General features: G+C 45.1%; 1 non-coding gene across 1 annotated transcript; it reads left to right on the top strand.

The window, feature by feature from the left end:
- The first annotated feature begins 230 nt into the window (after positions 1–230).
- Positions 231–415, top strand: LOC129705525 (U2 spliceosomal RNA). The gene has a single exon (XR_008724921.1). It is a non-coding gene; the product is annotated as a U2 spliceosomal RNA (small nuclear RNA).
- Positions 416–20,099: the final 19,684 nt, after the last annotated feature.

The following is a 20,099-nucleotide window of genomic DNA, read 5'->3' as shown; positions in this document are numbered from 1 at the left end:
GTGTACCTGTTAAGAGTGTGTCCTGTGTCCTGTTAACATGTGCCCTGTTAAGAGAAAGGTACACTGTACAGATTCAAAGCGTAAGACATGTTCTTAAAACACTATTTTAAAATTAACAGAAACATTACTTTTTTTTTCAGGAATTGAAACTGGATTCAGGTGGTATACATACATCTTCTGAACCAGAGAGGTTAATTTAGAATAGTTATGACGTTGGTCTGATCAAAGACCTAGCTGTGGCCTTTTGGCTAAGATAAAATGTAGTATCTGTTCTTATCAGTTTAATATCTGATACATCCCTTATCTGGGGACCATACATTGATTTTTGGAACAGAGGGATGGAATAGGGGCTAAAAATGTTAGGGCACTACAATGGCGCGGTGGTAGAGTTGCTGCCTCACAGCGCCAGGGACCCGGTTTCGATCCAGACTATGGGTGCTGTCTGTGCAGAGTTTGTACATTCTCCCTGTGACCTGCGTGGGTTTTCCCCGGGTGCCCCGGTTTCCTCCCGCACTCCCAAGACATGCAGATTTGTAGGTTGATTGGCGTGGGTAAAATTGTAAACCGTCCCTAGCGTGTAGGATAGTCCTAGTGTACGGGAATAGCTGGTCGGCACGGACTCGGTGGGCTGAAGGGCCTGTGTCCGCGCTGTATGTCTAAACTAAACTACTGAACGAACAAGGTTTATGTTATCTATATTTCAATATCGGAGTCATTACAGTGGGAAATTAGTGTGAATCCCCCTTTTAACAGTTAAACTGTGTTGATCATTGCAATGTGTGGGAAGGAACTGGTCGAAAGCGAAGATAGACACAAAATGCTGGAGTAACTCAGCGGGACAGGCAGCATCTCTGGAGAGAAGGATCGGGCACCATTTCGGGTCAAGGCCTTTCTTCAGATCATTGTTGCGATGAGTTTAGGTGAGTTTAGGTTATTCTCACATGCACCGAGGTACAGTGAAAATCTTTTGTTGCGTGGTAACCAGTCAGCGGAAAGGCAAGATGTGATTACAATCGTGCCATCCACACTGTATCGATACACGATAAAGGGAATAATGTGAATAATGTGCCAGATAAAGTCCAGTGAAGTCTGATTAAAGATAGTCCGAGGGTCTCCAATCAGGTAGATGGTAGCTCAGGACTGCTCTGTAGTTGTTGGTTGGATGGTTCAGTTGCCTGATAACAGTGTCAGTCCGATTCGATGTTGCATCTATCACTATCATGTATACTTTGTACTCCCGCAGTGCCATGCAAACAAGGAATTTCAATGCATTTATATGATAGTAAAATATTCGGAATCCATATTCAAAGACTGCGGTATGACAACATTTCACAGAATATAGCATTCATACTTTTACATCCAAGTACACAACAGTGAAATTAGAAGTTACCTGTTCACAACAAAGAACATCTATATCCTTCTCCCCCTGCCACCCTCCCACAGTCAGTCTCAAGAAGGATACCAACACAAAACGCCCGCTAACCATGTCCGTCTGAGATGTTGTCTGACCCGCCGAGTTACTCCAGCACTCTGTGTCCTCTTTTGTAAACTGGCATCTGCAGTTCCTTGTTTCCACACATCTATACCCAGGTTATTTCGGCAAGGTCAAGAGACATAGTGACAGAGCTGGTAGTGCGGCTGCCGCACAGCGCCAGAGAGCCCGGATCGATCCTGACCCTGGGTGTTGTCTGTGTGGAGTTTGCACGTTCTCCCTGTGACCACGTTGGTTTTCTCCGGGTGCTCCAATTTCCTCCCACACACTAAAGACCCTAGAGCAATCAGAGACTGGATGAGAAAGCAGGTTAACAAAGAACTAGTGATGGCCGGCAAAGACTTGGTGGGCCGAAGGGCCTGTTTTTCATTCTATACCTTTCAATTAACTAAGGTACACAAAAATACTGGAGAAACTCAGCGGGTGCAGCAGCATCTATGGAGCGAAGGAAATAGGCAACGTTTCGGGCCGAAAACCCTTCTTCAGATTCAATTAACTAATTAGTTTCAAGTAACTAATTAGTTTCAATGAACTAATATTGGTAATCAAAAATAAAATTGAAAGCTGTAATACGAGGTGCAAAAATGAGTGGTTTAGTTTAGTTTTGTTAAGAGATCCAGTGTGGAAACAGGCCCTTTGGCCCACTGAGTCCACACTGACCAGCAATCACTGTACACTAGCTCTATCTTACACACAAGGGACAATTTTTCAATTTTTACCAAAGCCAAATTAACCTACCTACCCAGTCACGGGGAGAACATGCAAACTCCATACAGACAGCACCCATGGTCAGGATCGAACCAGGGTCTCTGGCGCTGAAAGGCAGCAACTCTACCACTGTGCCACTGTGCCACCCAAGTAGAGAAAAACAAATCAGGCAGCTATCAGGATTGACACAAGCATTTTTTAAATATTTGTATCAGTTGACAAAACATATTCAAGGGAGATATGGATTATACATTATCTGAATGGTGTCAGATTAGGAAAAGGGGAAAGTACAACGAGACCTGGGTGTCCTTGTATATCAGTCACTGAAAGTAAGCATGCAGGTACAGCAGGCAGCGAAGAAAGCCTTCATAACGAGAGGATTTGAGTACAGGTACAAAGAGGTTCTTCAGCAGTTGTAAAAGGCCCTGGTGAGACCACACCTGGAGTATTGTGTGCAGTTTTGGTCTCAATTTGAGGAAGAACATTCTTGAAATTGAGGGAGTGCAGCGTAGATTCACGAGGTTAATTCCCAGGATGGCGGGACTTTCATATGAAGAAATCAGGCTTGTATTACACTAGAATTTACAAGGATGAGAGGGGATCTTATAGAAACATATAAAATTATTAAGGGATTGGACACGCTAGATGCAGGAAACTTGTTCCCGATGTAGGGGGAGTCCAGAACCAGGGGCCTCAGCTTAAGAATAAGGGGTAGGCCATTTAGAGCTGAGATAAGAAAAAGCTTTTTCCCCCAATGAATTGTAAATTTGTGGAATTCTCTGCCTCAGAAGGCAGTGGAGGCCGATTCACTGGATGCATTCAAAAGAGAGTTAGATAGAGCTCTTGTGGCTAGCGGAATCAAGGGATATGGGGAGAAGGCAGGAACGGGGTACTGATTGTGGATGATCAGCCATGATCACATTGAATGGCGGTGCTGGCTCGAAGGGCCGAATGGCCTACTCCTGCACCTATTTTCTATGTATCTATGCATGTAGGTGAGTATAAGGAATTGGCAGAGTTGCTGATTCAGCAATCTCAAAACACTTACACAAGAAGACTAGCACTTCTATTAGCACAACTTGGATGGCTATGATCCAAATGCTGTTAAATGGGATTAGTTTGGATGGACACTTGATGGGGTATGCATACGTTGTCCGCCAAAGTGTCTATTGCTGTGCTATAGGACCATCATGTTCCAACCAGGGACTGACCTTCAGAGACATTAATAATGAATCATGGACCCAAATTCATGAAAGTTTGTATCAACAAGAAAACAGTTTTGTTTAAAAGCACCATGGTAGAAGATTTGACGATGTTATCAGGCAACTGAATTATCCCACCACAACCAGAGAGCTGTCCTGAACTATTATCTACCTCTTTGATGTCTCTCAGACTAATCTTGACCGGAAGTTGCTGGCATTACCTTGCACTAAATGTTATTCCCTTCTCATGTATCTATACACTGTAAATGGATCGATTGTAATCATGTATTATCTTTCTGCTGACTGGTTAGCACGCAACAAAAACTTTTCACTGTACCTCGATAAACTCAATCTAAAATATAATCCTTCACTTCAGAAGTCATCCTAACAGGTAACAGGAATAGTTCCTTTCAAGAAAATAGAAGAGAATAGAACAGCAGGAAATTGTTTAGTTTAGAGATACAGCACAGAAACAGGCCCTTCGGCCCACCGAGTCCTCACCGACCAACAATCCCCGCACATTAACACTACCCTATACACACTAGGGACAATTTTACATTTATACCAAGCTAATTACCCTACAATCCTTTGTACGTCTTTGGAGTGTGAGAAGGAAACCTAAGATCTTGGGGAGAACCCAAGTAGGTCATGGGGGGAACGTACAAACTCTGCACAGACAGCACCCGCAGTCAGGATCGAACCTGGGTCTCCAGTGCTGTGAGGCACTAACTCTACCGCTGCGCCACCGTGCCGATGAAATTAGTTTAGCATTTGTGGAAGGTGAAATTAATGAATTCCAATTAAGGACAAATGTTAAGTATTTAGAAAAATCTGAGGTGATTAGAAAAGACCAATGATTATTTTGGAAAGTAGGCCTTGTCAAAATAATTTATACTCAGGTGCAATGGTAATTTTCTATTTAGACAGTTAAAAGACAATTAGTATGACAATAATGAAGTGCTGACAGCAACTTTGAGTTTTCCCTCATTGCAGATGGATATATACAAGTCAAGTCAAGAGAGTTTATTGGCATGTGTCCCAGAATGAAATTCTTGCTTGCTGCAGCACAACAGAATATTGTAGGCATAAATACAGAACGGTTCAGTGTGTCTATATACCATAGACCATATATATACACATAATTAAACAGATAAAGGGCAATAGGCTCTTATAGTTCAGAGTTTGTTTGAAGTTGTGTTTAATAGTCTGATGGCTGTGGGGAAGCAGCTGTTCCTGAGCCTGGATGTTGCAGATTTCAAGCTCCTGTACCTTCTACCTGATGGCAGCGGAGAGATGAAACACTGAAACATAGAAAATAGGTGCAGGAGTAGGCCATTCGGCCCTTCGAGCCTGCACCACCATTCAATATGATCACGGCTGATCATCCAACTCAGTATCCTGTACCTGCCTTCTTTCCATACCCCCTTGATCCCTTTAGCCACAAGGGCCACATCTAACTCCCTCTTAAATACAGCCAACGAACTGGCCTCCACTACCTTCTGTGGCAGAGAATTCCAGAGATTCACCATGAGTGTGAGGCCAGGATGGTGTGGGTTCCTGATGATGCTGGCAGCTGTTTTGAGGCAGCGACTGCGCTAGATCCCCTCGATGGAAGGGAGGTCAGAGCCAGTGATGGCCTGGGCAGTGTTTACAACTTTTTGCAGCTTTTTCCGCTGTTGGACGCTCAAGTTGTCGAACCAAGGCACGATGCAACAGGTCAGCATGCTCTCCACTGTGCACATGTAGAAGTTATCAACATTTCTCAACAAATTCTGCACCAATTAAGTAGACAAATGAAATACCGATATTTATAAGGAGACAATTAGAAAGTGAAACGGACTATTTTTCCAAAGTCTATTTTTCCAAAAATAATTTTTTTTCAAAAATAATTTATTTAATTACAATCACGATACAAAACAAAACCGTGGTAACGCACCCACCACCATAGTACAAAATCACCAAATTATCTAGACAATTTTCAAACACATCTGTTACAATCTGTACAAATATACTAAATAACCACTATACAACTTTGTTCCTCTCTAACACCACCCGGGCACGGACATTACCCGGAAAAAGGGGCAAGCATCTGGCTCGGGCAAAGTCCTCTTCCGCCTGGTGCCGTGACTTACGGATGGCCAGCTTGGCCAGGCCTAGGAGCAACCCAACTAGGACATCTTTGGCCCCACCCCAGAATAAACCTTAGGATGTTCTGCTGGGAGAGTCACAGTGGCTTGTGGTGTAGATTTATTTTCTGTGATTTCCTGCTGAAACGTAGCGTGAGGGTTATTGGAGAGGAGTTAGTGGGGCCTGGGATGTAAAGGGTCAGGAGAATTGGTGAGATATTGGAGATGTGGGTGGTGGTGAAAGCCCGCGTGATCACGGGGACAACATGGACATTCAATGGGTCAATGGTACATTTTGTGAACCATTTGGAGCCCCATATCTGAGGAAGGATGTGCTGGCCCTGGAGAGGGTTCAGATGAGCTTTACGAGAATGATTCCAGGAATGAGTGGGTTAATGAATGATACGCATTTAATGGCACTGGGCCTCTACTCATTGGAGTTTAGAAAGATGAGAGGGGGCCTCATTGAAACTTACCGAATAGTGAAAGATAATAGACAACACACTATAGACGATAGGTGCAGGAGCAGGCCATTCGGCCCTTCGAGCCAGCAACGCCATTCAATATGATCATGGCTGATCATCCTCAATAGTACCCCGTTTTAAGAGCCCTATCCAGAGCCCTATCTAGCTCTCTTGCAAGCATCCAGAGAACCTGCCTCCACGGTCTTCTGAGGCAGAGAATTCCACAGACTCACCACTCTCTGTGAGAAAAAGTGTTTCCTCGACTCCGTTCTAAATGGCTTACCCCTTATTCTTAAACTGTGGCCCCTGTTTCTGGACTCCCCCCAACATCAAGAACATGTTTCCTGCCTCTTGCGTGTCCAAGCCCTTAACAATCTTATATGTTTCAATGAGATGCCCTCTCATCCTTCTACACTCCAGAGTGTACAAGCCCAGCCGCTCCATTTTCTCAGCATATGACAGTCCCGCCATCCCGGGATCTGGATAGAGTATCTGGCGGCGTTGCAGGATCGGCCTGACCAAGCCTAGCCATTGGTGTCCAATGCCGCTGCTCCATCGCCCTCTCACCCAATGTACACACGGCACCCATAGTCAGGATCGAACCCAGGTCTCTGGCGCTGTAAGGCAGCAACTCTACCGCTGCACCACTGTGCCGCCTTTACACTGCAAGGAATTTCCACAAGGCAAGGAATTGCAGAGATTCGTGGATGTAGCCCAACGCATCACACAGCCCAAACGCCCCACTATGGATTCCATCTATACTTTAGGCTGCCTTGTAAAACCAGCCAATATAATCAAAGACCAGTCTCACTACGGTCAATATAATGACCGTACAATATAATGAACAAAAAACAATGAATGGAATAAAGATTTGCTGAGATTTAAACCAAGATGCAAAATATCAATATGTCCATTTATGACGCAAAATCTAGATAAACTTATGTTTTTACAGAATTATTCATCTGCAATTGAAATGATTAATTTGCCTTAAAGCTGAGTGATTTAAGGAAAGATGCACCATTTAGCAATATCCCCTTATTTTTAGTTTAGCTTAGAGATGCAGCCCGAAACAGGCCCTTCAGCCCACCGATCCCCGCACACTAACCCTATCCCACACACACTAGAGACGTTTTACAAATTTACTGAAGCCAATTAACCTACAAACCTGTATGTCTTTGGAGTGTGGGAGGAATCCGGAGCACCCGGAGAAAACCCACGCATGTCACGGGGAGAACGTACAAGCTCTGTTGTCTACAAGGATCGAACCCGGGTCTCTGGTGCTGTAAGGCAGCAACTCTATCACTGCACCATCCTGCCGCCCTTATTGTGAATTACTGTTTCAGTATAGATCACAGGTCAATAACACTCCAAGACTGGATATCTATAAGTATCTCTGGGGATTTCTAGGAAGGAAAGTTTCTTAAATTGTTTGAACAGATAAGCCACTTATTCAAGCCATTCAAATCAAATTCATTGATTTTTTTTTTTAATAGCTCAGCTGGGTATTAAAGAATAATTCCTGAGATGCCATTCAAATCCTTGAAGCCTGTAAAAGTTTAGCAAATAAGACTTGAACAAATTGTGCATAGTTTAATCAGAATGGGCTGGGACTTTGGGAAATGGATGTTGAGCAGGAATCCAGACATCCCTTCTGGTCAAGGATTTGATATCTTGCAGTGACGTGCCGAGCAGATTGCATTAACCAAGCGTTCTCTTTGTAGCATTGCGATGGGTTACATTTGATTGCCAATTTTAAGCCAGAAGGTGGCCATTCCATCCACCTTCTTATTCTGCTTTATTTTTACACTACTCGCAAGCATTGCCACTTTTCATTTCACTGCACATCTCGTATGAGTATGTGACAAATAAACTTGACTTGACTTGATGCTCTAAATTTACTTCTTATGAATGTTGTTGTACAGGGTTTTCCCCGCAAACCCATTCTCCTGCCTTCTCTGACACCCATAACCTCTGACACTGTTACTAATTAAGGTCATAATGGATAAGGGCAGAATTAGGCCATTCGACCCATCTTCTACTCCGCCATTCAATCATGGTTGATCTATCTCTTCCTCACCCCATTAGAAACATAGAAAATTGGTGCAGGAGGAGGCCATTCGGCCCTTCGAACCAGCACCACCATTCATTGTGATCATGGCTGATCGTCCCCTATCAATAACCCGTGCCTGCCTTCTCCCCATATCCCTTGACTCCACTAGCCCCCAGAGCTCTATCTAACTCTCTCTTAGATCCATCCAGTGACTTGGCCTCCACTGCCCTCTGTGGCAGGGAATTCCATAAATTTCTCCTGCCTGAGAAGGCATTCTCCTGCCTTCTCCCCATAACCCTTTACTCCCGTACCAATCATATCCCTCCTAAACTGTTTCGGTGTCGAGATCCTTGTTCAGCCTCGACCCGAAACATCACCTAATCCTTTTCTCCAGAGATGCTGTTTGACCCGCTGAGTTACTCCAGCTTTTTGTGTCTATTTTCGGTTTAAACCAGCATCTGTAGTCCCTTCCTGCATTATCCGTGTACATGTCTGACTGTTTCATAGCAAAAGGATTTGAGTATAGGAGCAGGGAGGTTCTACTGCAGTTGTACAGGGTCTTGGTGAGACCACACCTGGAGTATTGCGTACAGTTTTGGTCTCCTAATCTGAGGAAAGACATTCTTGCCATAGAGGGAGTAAAGAGAAGGTTCACCAGACTGATTCCTGGGATGCCAGGACTTTCATATGAAGAAAGACTGGATAGACTCGGTTTGTACTCGCTAGAATTTAGAAGATTGAGGGGGGATCATATAGAAACTTACAAAATTCTTGAGGGGTTGGACAGGCTAGATGCAGGAAGATTGTTCCCGATGTTGGGGAAGTCCAGAACAAGGGGTCATAGTTTAAGGATAAGGGGGAAATCTTTTAGGACCGAGATGAGAAGAACTTTTTTCACACAGAGAGTAGTGAATCTCTGGAATTCTCTGCCGCAGAAGGTAGTTGAGACAAGTTCATTGGCTATATTTACGAGGGAGTTAGATGTGGCCCTTGTGGCTAAAGGGATCAGGGGATATGGAGAGAAGGCAGGAACATGATACTGAGTTGGATGATCAGCCATGATCATATTGAATGGCGGTGCAGGCTTGAAGGGCCGAATGGCCTACCCCTGCACCTATTTTCTATGTTTCTATGTTTCTTAAACATTGCGATTGTCCCAGCCTCAACTATCTCCACTGGCAGCTCGTTCCATACACCCACCACCCTTTGTGTGGAAAACGGTACCCCTCAGATTCCTATCAAATCTTTTCCCCTTCACCTTAAGCCTATGTCCTCTGGTCCTCAATTCACCTACTCTGGGCAAGAGACTCTGTGCTTCTGCCCGATCTATTACGCTCAACATTTTTAATTCCGTTTGCTTTTCAAGCTGGAACATGGACAAGAGTGGGATGAAGATTAGTTGAGAACTTGCAAGGTACTTTTTTTTGCGTGAGAGTGAATAAGGAAGTAGCGATCAATTAAAAGTACCCATTTAAAAACATAAGACTGAGTTCAATCAGAAGTACATGTTCGGATTGCTGAATTTTCCTTTCATGAGTAAGCAATAGTCAGGGGGTAAGAGGCTTTGAAGACCGTGTGTGCTATTGGAATGTGTATACAAAGGTTTCGTCAGCAATATAAATTATTTGTTGCTTCAGGCATTAAAACTTCCTGCTGTTATTATCCACCCACATCACCGTTTCCAGATTTTTCACCGAGCATTAATATTCTTTGTAAAGAACGAAACTAATCTGGTAATTTATATTGGCTAATAGGTTTGCAGGAGGCTAAACTGAGGCGGGTAGTAGTAACTTTCTCAATGCTAAAGCTCTTGATTTACTTCCGATTTCTGCTGTGAGCTCACATTTCTGGTGCACCTTACAAGCTGTGCAGTCCAAGCTGTACCAAGCACCTCCAGGCTTGTACAGAGCAATGAGGTTCAAATGTCAATTCTCATGAAATACTGATTTGATAACAGGTCCACCAATTCGTCCAACTATGTTCGAGCTACGCATACATGGGAAACCTGACATTGATCCTAAGACTGCAAGGCTTGGATGCAGAGACTAGTTTAGTTTCGTTTAGGAGACAGTTCCACAGGTACATGGATAGGGTAGGTTTGGAGGGATATGGGCCAAACGCAGGCAGGTGGGACTAGTGTAGCTGGGACATGTTGGCTGGTGTGGACGTTGGGCCGAAGGGCCTGTTTCCCGTAATCCTTGATGACTTTCCCATCAATAACCCATTAACCTCTGCTTTAAAAAATACCCCGGAAAGAAATCAAAGCACCTGGAGAAAACACAGATCATGGAGAGAACATACAAACTCCCTATAGACAGCACCCGTAGTCAGGATCGAACCTGGGTCTCTGGCCCTGTAAGGCAGTAAACTCTACCGCTGCGCCACCGTGCTGCCCAATCCTTTTAATACCATCCACACCTCAGCGCTCTTATTCCCAATCTGAGGATCCTTTTTAAATGGCCATCAAGCAATAACTTTTCACTGCACACGTGACAATAAACTAAACTGAAACTGAAACTGATCATCGCTTTCTTGAATTTAATTTTATTTGTTCCACCTTGTCTTCAGTGTTTTATTTGTTCCTCATTTTCACTTTAGTCCGAATCTCTTCATCCCTGTCATGTTCTCACCTCAAACACCCTCCTTTGTCCCAATCTTATCCTTCTGCCTCTTGTTCATCCAAGGTACCCTCATTAATATTTAGCTTATTCATATTTCTCGTGGAATGAATTTTACAGGACTGCAATGAACACCCACCATTGCAATAAATAATCCAGCATGTTACATGGTCAACTTGCAGAGTAAGGTTTATTTTCACAGACTGCATAACGAAATCACGGTCATTACTTTTTATTAATTCTACATCCTAAATGAAATGAAATTCAAGACACTTACCTCCTCTTTAATTAGATGACAAATTAATTAATACATCACATTTCAGAGGAACTCACATGGTCCACCAACACCGCTGCGCTGGTTAAAAAGGCACTACAACGACTGTTCTTTCTGAGAACATTGAAAAGGACTGGTCTGGCCCAGCAGCTGCTGACAACCTTCTACCGCTGCACCACAGAGAGCATACTATTGTATGGCATCTCTGTGTGGTATCTCAGCTGCACGGAGGCGGAGAGGAGAGCTCTTCAGCGCGTCGTCCACAGAGCGCAGAAGATAATTGGGACACGGCTGCCAGCCTTGGAGGGCATCTACCACACACGGTGCCTCAGGAAGGCCGTCAGCATCCACAAAGACTCCTCACACCCTTGTAATGGACTGTTCGAACTACTTCCCTCCGGCAGACGTTACAAGGCCTTCTACACCCCGAACCTCCAGACTCAGAAACAGCTTTATTCCCAGAGCTATAGCGGCTCTGAACCGGCCCTGCTGAGTGCCCCCCATCCCCCCTGGACTGTCTCCCTCGGATGGTCACGTCACACAGCCACATCTGCACTTTAGTCTGTTTTGACTATTTTACTGTTGTAATGTTCTTTGTACAAACCATGTTCTCGGGGGATCTAAACTTAAATTTTAGTAGTTACTTAAGTTATGATGTCGGATGGAAGCTGCGTACACAAATCTCATTGCACTTATGTGCAATGACAATAAAATATATTATTATTATTATTATTATTAGAACATAACAGACAGAGGTTGGGCTGTCCACAGTAGTAATAAATGATATTTATGGTGCATGGAAATAAGTATCTCCTTGAGGGTTAGAAATTAAGTGTGTAGACAGGGTGGCATGGTGGCGCAGTGGTAGAGCAACTGCCTTACAGCTCCAGGGACCCGGGTTCAATCCTGACTTCGGGTTCATGTCTGTATAGTCTCCGTACGTTCTCCCCGTGACCTGCGTGGGTTTTCTCCAAGATCTCCGGTTTCCTCCCACACTCCAAAGACGTACAGGTTTGTAGGTTAATTGGCTTGGCGTAAATGTACGAATGTAAAATTGTCCCGGGTGTGTGTAGGGTAGTCATAGAGTAATAGCGTATGGGAACCTACAGCGTACAGCCCAAAATGCCCATGCTATCCAAGATATCCCATCGGCCAAGCTGGCCATCACGGCACCAGGCGTAAGAGGGCTTTGCCCGAGCCAGATGCTTGCCCCTTTTCTGGGGTTACGTCTGTGTCCGGGTGGTGGTAGAGAGGGACATAGTTGTATAGTAGTTATTTAGTATACTTGTAAGGGTTGGAACATGGTTGTTTGAAAATGTAGTGTCCGAATTAGTTGGTGATTTTGTACTATGGCGGTGGGTGTGTTGCCACAGTTTTATTTTGCGTCCTGATAGTAATTAAATAAATTATTTTTGATACAAAATAAAAGATGTCCCATCTGCACTAGTCCCACCTGCCTATTTTTGACCTTCACAGACCATGTGCCTGTCCAAATGCCTTTTAACTGTTGTTATAGTACCTGCCTCAACTACCTCCTCTGTCAACTCAATCCATATATCCACCATGCTCCGAGTGAAGTAGGAAGTGCCGACAAGGGAAGAGACGTGGTCCTCAGTTAAGCTGGCAATAGCTGTGATGGGAGGCGCACATCCCATGGACTACCAGGCGACTTCTCCCGCCCGAATTGCGGGGTTGAAAGTGACCTGGAGCGGGGCCTTACATCGCCCGGCGCGGTTTAAACAGCCGCGGGACTTGCTAGCGCCCACCGGGGGCTTTGACTTTGACACCGGGAGAAGAATGGAGAGCAGGGGAGAGACAAGACTTTGCCTTCCATCACAGTGAGGAGGAGATTCACTGTGATGGATGTCTGTGTAAATTGTGTTGGTGTGTGTCTTGGTTCTTTTCTTGTATGACTGCAGAAACCAAATTTTGTTTGAATCTCATGGGAGGTTCAAATGACAAATAAATGGTATTGTATTGTATTGTATTGTTGTCAAAATGATTGGGGGAGGGATTTTGATCCCACGCTGGTTCTACCACACAGTGGCACTTGCGTGCATTAAATGTGAAAGCGGACGAGGAGGGAGATGGCTTCTGTAAAGTGCCCCTAAAGCATAGGATGTGAAAGTGGGATAATGTAGAACTAGAGGGCCAAAGGACCTGTTTTCACACTGTATCTCTAAAACTAAAACTCACACGACAATATGACGTTTACACTTAAGTAGCATACTGGAATCCCGACCAAATATATAGAGTAAAACCGAAACGGTGGCTCCTAACTGACTAAGAGGGAAATCAGGAAAATAAACCTACAATGGATTACTATAGTCGGCTTAAGTATTTTAACATAAGTAACTTTATAAGTTATTTTATTTGAGTCATAGTCACACAGTGTGGAAACATGCCCCTCCACCCAACTTGCCCACACCAACCAACATGTCCCATCTACACTAGTCTACACCTGCATTTGGCCCATATCCCTGTAAACCTGTCCTATCTATGTACAGTACCTGTCTAATTGCTCCTTAAACGTGACCAGTCTGAAGAAGGGTCCCGACCCGAAACGTCACCCATCCATATTCTCCAGAGGTGCTGCCTGACCCGCTGAGTTACTCCAGCATTTTGTGTCTATTTCTTTTCCTCCAGCCGTTTCTTTCTTTCCTTGATTTATTACTGCTTTTGATTTTGGAGTGGTTTGCACGTGAGGCGGCGTGCCAACAGGGATTCACCTGCTGGTGAAGACAACATCTGCTGCTACAGTTCGTTGAAAGAACACTGTGTATTCTCAGTGTTCAGCAGAACTCAGCTCAACTTTGCTCAGCGGCAACACCTCGGAAACGCAGAGCTTGAGAGATTTGGTCGTAACGCAGTAGAGGGCAGTCTTTTCAGATTCAGGCCTTGTGCCATGTCAGGGAGCGTCTTAAAGTTAACCACCTTTATGTCTGACTTCAACCTACACTGATCGAGAAATAGTTCATGTCAGGAAACATAAAAGTGTCCTGCAACACCATGACGCAGAAGGTTTCGACCAGCCCCGACATGGGGTCAGATCTCGTGGTGTGGGGGAGCTGAGATTCCCCCCCACCCCCGATGCAGGAGCTTGATCGCCCCGACCGCGGGAGGGCCCGACTGCCGGGACGGGATTGCCTTTTTCGTCCCGTCATCACAGTGAGGAATGTCGAGGCCCCCGACTGTGGTGGATAAAGAAGGTCGAAAATTGAACTTTGTGTTTCACCTTTTATTCACAGTGAGGAATGTGGAGGAGTTACTGTGGTGGATGTTTATGTTAAAAAGCATTTTATGTGTCTTGTTTATGGTTTATTGGATTGAAACGTAGATCAGTAAATCAAATTCCTGGCCAAATTGGAGCGGCTAGGACACTAAAATTGAATAAAGGCTTCTGGGCTGCTAGGCCATTCGGTCAATTTAAATGTGCCTTCTGTAGAAATGGGACAAGCGGCAGAATGGTGTCAGTTTGTCTAGAGCCTAGATTAGAGCTGTAGGAAGAGAATGGGAACATTTGCAGACCCTGACAATCAGGTACAAAATGCATAGAATGGATTGGATGAATGCAAACCAGGCACACATTGTAAATAATGTTGCAAAGCTTTACTTTGCTGGATGTTGATTGGATTAAGCATTGAGCCTTGTCTGGCTTTTCTTGCATATCAGGGCACATGTTGTGATGTTTGTTTCCTTTGATAAACACTGTTTGAATACAATGTATTAGCCACTGTATTATTGGGTTAGGGAAATGTCTGTAATGTACGGGGTTAATCGATATCTGTTATTGGACTGTAAAGAGACCACCCCATGTTGTTCAGCCCTCAAGTTTTGGGGACGTATAAAAGGCCGCTCCCACGAGGTCCTGTGTCGATCTCTGGGAGAACGCTTAGGACTGCGTGACCTTCTGGAGTGTCTCTGTTTGAGCGAGGCTAAGAGGGCTTGATCAGGCAGATACGAGGATCGAACCCGCAGTACAATAGTTGGAACGGTAATTGTGTTTTGTCAAAATAAAGTTTAGATGCGCAAGTGCTTGACTCAGTGATTTTTGACTGAAACTAGACGGGGGGGGGGGGAAGCTTAGAACTAGCAATTACAAGTACAGCGCAGGACCAAGCCCTTCGGCCCACAATGTCTGTGCCAACCATAATGCCAAGACCCACCTTTATTTACCTGCGCATGATCCATATCCCTCCATTCACTGCATATTTGGGTGACTACTTTTATCTGCTTCCACCACTATCCCTGGCAGCACATTCTATGCACTCACTGCCCTCTGTGGGGAAAAAAACTTTTTTCCACACATTGAAGCATGGAGTCGCAGAGTGACACAGCGTGGGAACAGGCCTTTCGGCCCACCCAAGCCAACATGTCCCATCTGCACTGTCCCATCTGCACTTGTCCGACCTGCCTGCACTTGGTCTATATACCATCCAAACCTGCCCTATCCATGTACCTGTCTAAATGTTTCTTAAACATTGCGATAGTCCCTTGTCTCAACAACCTCCTCCGGCAGCCTGTTCCATACACCCACCGCCCTTTGTGTGAAAAAGTTACCCCTCAGGTTCCTATTAAATTTTTCTCCTTCAAACTTTGCCTCTCTCCTCTTTAGTATTTGATATTTCTTGATTGAAAATAGTGTCAAAGGATACGTGGAGAAGGCAGGTGAATGGGGCTGAGAGGGAAAAATAGATCAGCCAAGTTCAAATGGCGGAGCAGACTCGATGGGCCAAATGGCCACATTCTGCTCCTATGTCATATGGACTTATCTTTCCTTCCTGGGAAAAGGTTCTGACTGTCTCCCCTTTTAATGCCTCTCATAATTTGATATACTTCTATCAAGGGCAGTGTAGTGGCGGCGAGGTAGATTTGCTGCCTTACTGCACGAGGGACCCAGGTTCGATTCTGACCACGGGTTCTGTCTGTACGGAGTTTGTACGTTCCCTCTATGGCCTGCGTGGGTTTTCACCAGGATCTCGGGTTTCCTTCCACATTCCAAAGACGTCCAGGTTTGCAGGCTAATTGGCTTAGGTGAAATTGTAAATTACCCCCTTTTGTTTCCCCTGTAAATTATCCCCTGCGTTTGTCCCTAGTGTGTGTAGGATAGTGCTAGTGTGCGGGGATTGCTGGTCGGTGCAGGCGCGGTGTGCCGACGGAACCTGTTTCCGCTCTTGTATCTCTGAACTGAACGAAACTAAAAGTCATAATTTCGCAAAGCTCTCTGATAGCCATCTCTCACCAATGTCACGGAGTGGAAACTTCCACTGGGATTATTTCAGTGTCACCAAGGCTGCGTTAATGTTTGACACTGCCTGACTTGAAAGGCACCTTGGTAACCCTAAGACAAATTGTAGCGGCCGATAATTAATTATTGATGACCCTGCTTTTCTTTTTTTTTTTTAAAACGCAGTGATATTCAGTGGCGTTCATATCAAGCAGCCCCGCTGATAAAATAGGACATTGGAAAATGATGGAACGACAGTTTGGTTATGGACCGGCCCATTAATCGTCTCCTGGCCTGAAGATCTTAGATGATTTATAAAGCCGAACTTGTGGTTTTAAAACGCTGAAAATGTTTGGAGACATTTTGCCAATATCGTTGAAACAGGGACGATACAGGGAAGCAGTTTATCATGGCCCTCCCACACTTAATAGCAGACAAAATTGAGAGTTGATTCCTAAGGCACATGACACATAAATCATTGACGTACAATGCTGTGAGCTAGATTGCTGTGTTTCCCGCTGGTGAACTCGAAGGGATAACGCCAGGACTCCATAATATTGTTAGCTAAAGGGTTTTGATTCAGCTTAAGATATTACCTCCATGCTGTGTGTGAGTTAAGAGTTTTACTCCTCTCCCTGTATCTGAAATTTCCCTCTATTTGCAACACAGCAGAGTTTAGTTTAAATCAGCTTCAGAGATACAGCGCGGAAACAGGCCCTTCGGCCCATCAGGTTCGTGCCGGCCAGCGATCCGTGTACACTTATGCCCCTGTCCCACTTAGGAAAGCTGAACGGAAACCTCTGGAGACTTTGTGCCCCACCCAAGGTTTCCGTGCGGTTCCCAGAGGTTTTTGTCAGTCTCCCTACCTGCTTCCACTGCCTGCAATCTCCGGCAACCACCTGCAACCTCCGGGAACCGCGTGGAAACCTTGCGTGGGGCGCAAAGTCTCCAGAGGTTTCCGTTCAGGTTTCCTAAGTGGGACAGGGGCATAACTCTATCCTACAGGCAAGGGACAATTAATCATTTCTACCGAAGCCAAATTAACCTACCAACTTGCACGCCTTTGGTGAGTGGGAGGAAGCCGGAGTACCCGGAGAAAACCCATGAGGTCACGAGGGGAACTTACGAACTCCGTACAAACAGACAGCACCCATAGTCATTATCGAACCCAGGTCTCTGGCGCTGTGAAGCAGCAACTCTACTGCTGCGCCACCGTGCCACCCACGAGTTGGCAGCGATATTCATGGGTCATTCTTTTTTAACTTTGAAAGTCATGTAAGGGTCAAAGATTCATAGAGTCATAGTCATGCAGCGTGGAAAGGTCCTCGGTCTCAACTTGCCCATGTTGAGCAACATGCCCCATATACACTAGACCCATCTGTCCTGTACAACTGCAGCATGACCTCCCAACTCCTGTATTCAGATATCTTTTTCCACTTTCCATTTTCCAAAAATCATGAGGTTGTGGATGGCACAGTGGGGCAGCTGGTAGACCTGCTGTCATGCAACAACAGCAACCCGGGTTCAATCCTGACCTCGGGTGCTGGCTGTGTGGAGTTTGCATGTTCTCCCTGTGACCACATGAGTTTTCTCAGATTTCTCTGGTTTCCTCCTGCAACCCAAATGCATGTGGGTTTGTAGATCAATTAGCCTGTATAAAACAGCCCCAAGTGTGTGAGCAAGTGGGATAACATAGAACTAGTGTGAGCGGGTGATCGATGGTCGGCACAGACGCATTGGAGCGAAGAAATGTTCAGGTAGGGACCCTTCCTCAGGCAGGTCTGAAGAAGGGTTCTGACCCGAAATGTCACGCAATCATGTTCCCCAGAGATGTTACCTGACCCGCTGAGTTACTCCAGCACTTTGGGTCTTTTTTTGTAAAGCAGGGTCTGCAATTCCTTGTGTCTCCGTGATTACCCTCCAAACTTTGTTTGTCTTACCTGGCTTGTAGAAGGATGTAGTCCTATGATCATGTTGATGATAAAATTATCCCAAAGACAATTTTCTTTCCAAATGTCACTTGCACCAAAAGTGATAATGCAGAACTCACCAAATAGTCATTCCAAACGTACCCATATGAATATGCGCGGCACGGTGGCACAGCGGTAGAGTTGCTGCCTTACAGCGCCAGACCTGCGTTTGATCCTGACTACCGGTGCTGTCTGCATGGAGTTTGTACGTTCTCCCCGTGACCTGCGTGGGTTTTGTACGAGATCTTCGGTTTCCTCCCACACCCCAAAGAAGTACAGGTTTGTAGGTTTGAAGAAGGGTTTCGGCCCGAAACGTCGCCTATTTCCTTCGCTCCATAGATGCTGCTGCACCCGCTGAGTTTCTCCGGCATTTTTGTGTACCTTCGATCTTCCAGCATCTGCAGTTCCTTCTTGAACGCAGGTTTGTAGGTTAATTGGTTTGGTATAAAGATAAATTGCCCCCTAGTGTGTGTAGGATGGTGTAAATGTGCGGGGATCTCTAGCTGGTATGGACTCGGTGGGCCGAAGGGTCTGTTTCCGCGCTGTATCTCTAAACTAAACTAAACATTTTTTTAAAGTTGCATTGTCAGAAAATGGAGTGTTTTGGTATCTGCATGGCTGAAGGATCGATTAACATTTTAATAGCTCCAATTTGAACCCGCCTGTTACATTGCACAAATGCATAATCGTCCGTGCTGGGGAACTTGCTGGCTGGTGAGTTATGATGTTGATGCTGGTTTTTGTGTTCGGGAAGATAGAACAGTAAAAGCTTCCATAGAATTCATTGTAATCTAAATGGTCTCCAGCAATTGATTGGAAAAGCGCACCACTCACAATGATCTGTGTTCTGAAGCTAATGTGCCTGAAATAAGCAGAAAGATGGCCTGGAAATTAGCAGGAAGGAACTGCAGACGCTGGTTTAACCCGAAGACTCAAAGTGCTGGAGTAACTCAGCGGGACCGGCAGCATCTCTGGAGAGAAGGAATGGGTGACGTTTCAGGTTGAGACCATTCTTCAGGCTTCAGAAAACTAATAACTCTTTTTAGAATTAGCTTGCAAATATAGTTAAGTTTAGTTTAGTTTAGTTTAGTTTAGTTTAGTTTAGAAACATAGAAATTAGGTGCAGGAGTAGGCCATCCGGCCCTTCGAGCCATTCAATATGATCATGGCTGATCATCCAACTCAGTATCCCGTACCTGCCTTCTCTCCATACCCCCTGATCCCCTTAGCCACAAGGGCCACATCTAACTCCCTCTTAAATATAGCCAATGAACTGGCCTCAACTACCCTCTGTGGCAGAGAGTTCCAGAGATTCACCACTCTCTGTGTGAAAAAACCCGCCTGGTAAACTTAGCTAAACTTAGTTTAGTTTAGATATCCAGCATGGAAACAGGCCCTTCGGCCCACCGAGCCCCTGCCGACCGTCGATCCCTCGTTCATATGAATTCTATTTTTTCCCACTTTCTCATCCACTCCCTTTATCCTGGGGTTTTCTCCCAGTGCTCTGGTTTCCTCCAACGCTCCAATGAAGTACACATTTGTAGGTTAATTTGGCCTCAGTAAAAATTGTACATTGTCCCCACTGTGTCAGACAGTGTTAGTGTACGGGGATGGCTGGTCGCCCAAGAGAGCCTGTTTCCGCGCTGTATCTCAAGATTAGGCAGGACATCAAAGCCCCTAAACTTGTGTATACACATGTATTCCTTCTCCAGCATTCTTTGCCAGTGCTTCAGGCCAAGCAAAAAATCCTCTTGCAAAGACACAAAATGCCAGAGTAACTCAGCGGGTCAGACAGCATCCCTGGAGAACATGGATAGGTGACGTTGTGGGTCGGGACCCTTCTTCAAACTTAGAAACAAGAAACTGCAGATCCTAGTTTACATTAAAAAAACAGAACATGCTGGAGTAACTCAGCGGATCAGGCGGGAACAGGCTCCCTTGGCCTACCAGTGTCAGGCAGCATGTCTG

Source organism: Leucoraja erinacea, chromosome 17 (assembly GCF_028641065.1).
Source record: "Leucoraja erinacea ecotype New England chromosome 17, Leri_hhj_1, whole genome shotgun sequence".
In the NCBI taxonomy this organism is placed as follows: Eukaryota; Metazoa; Chordata; class Chondrichthyes; order Rajiformes; family Rajidae; genus Leucoraja; species Leucoraja erinaceus.
Note: the sequence above shows the minus strand (reverse complement) of the source record. Positions and strands in the feature narration are given on the sequence as shown.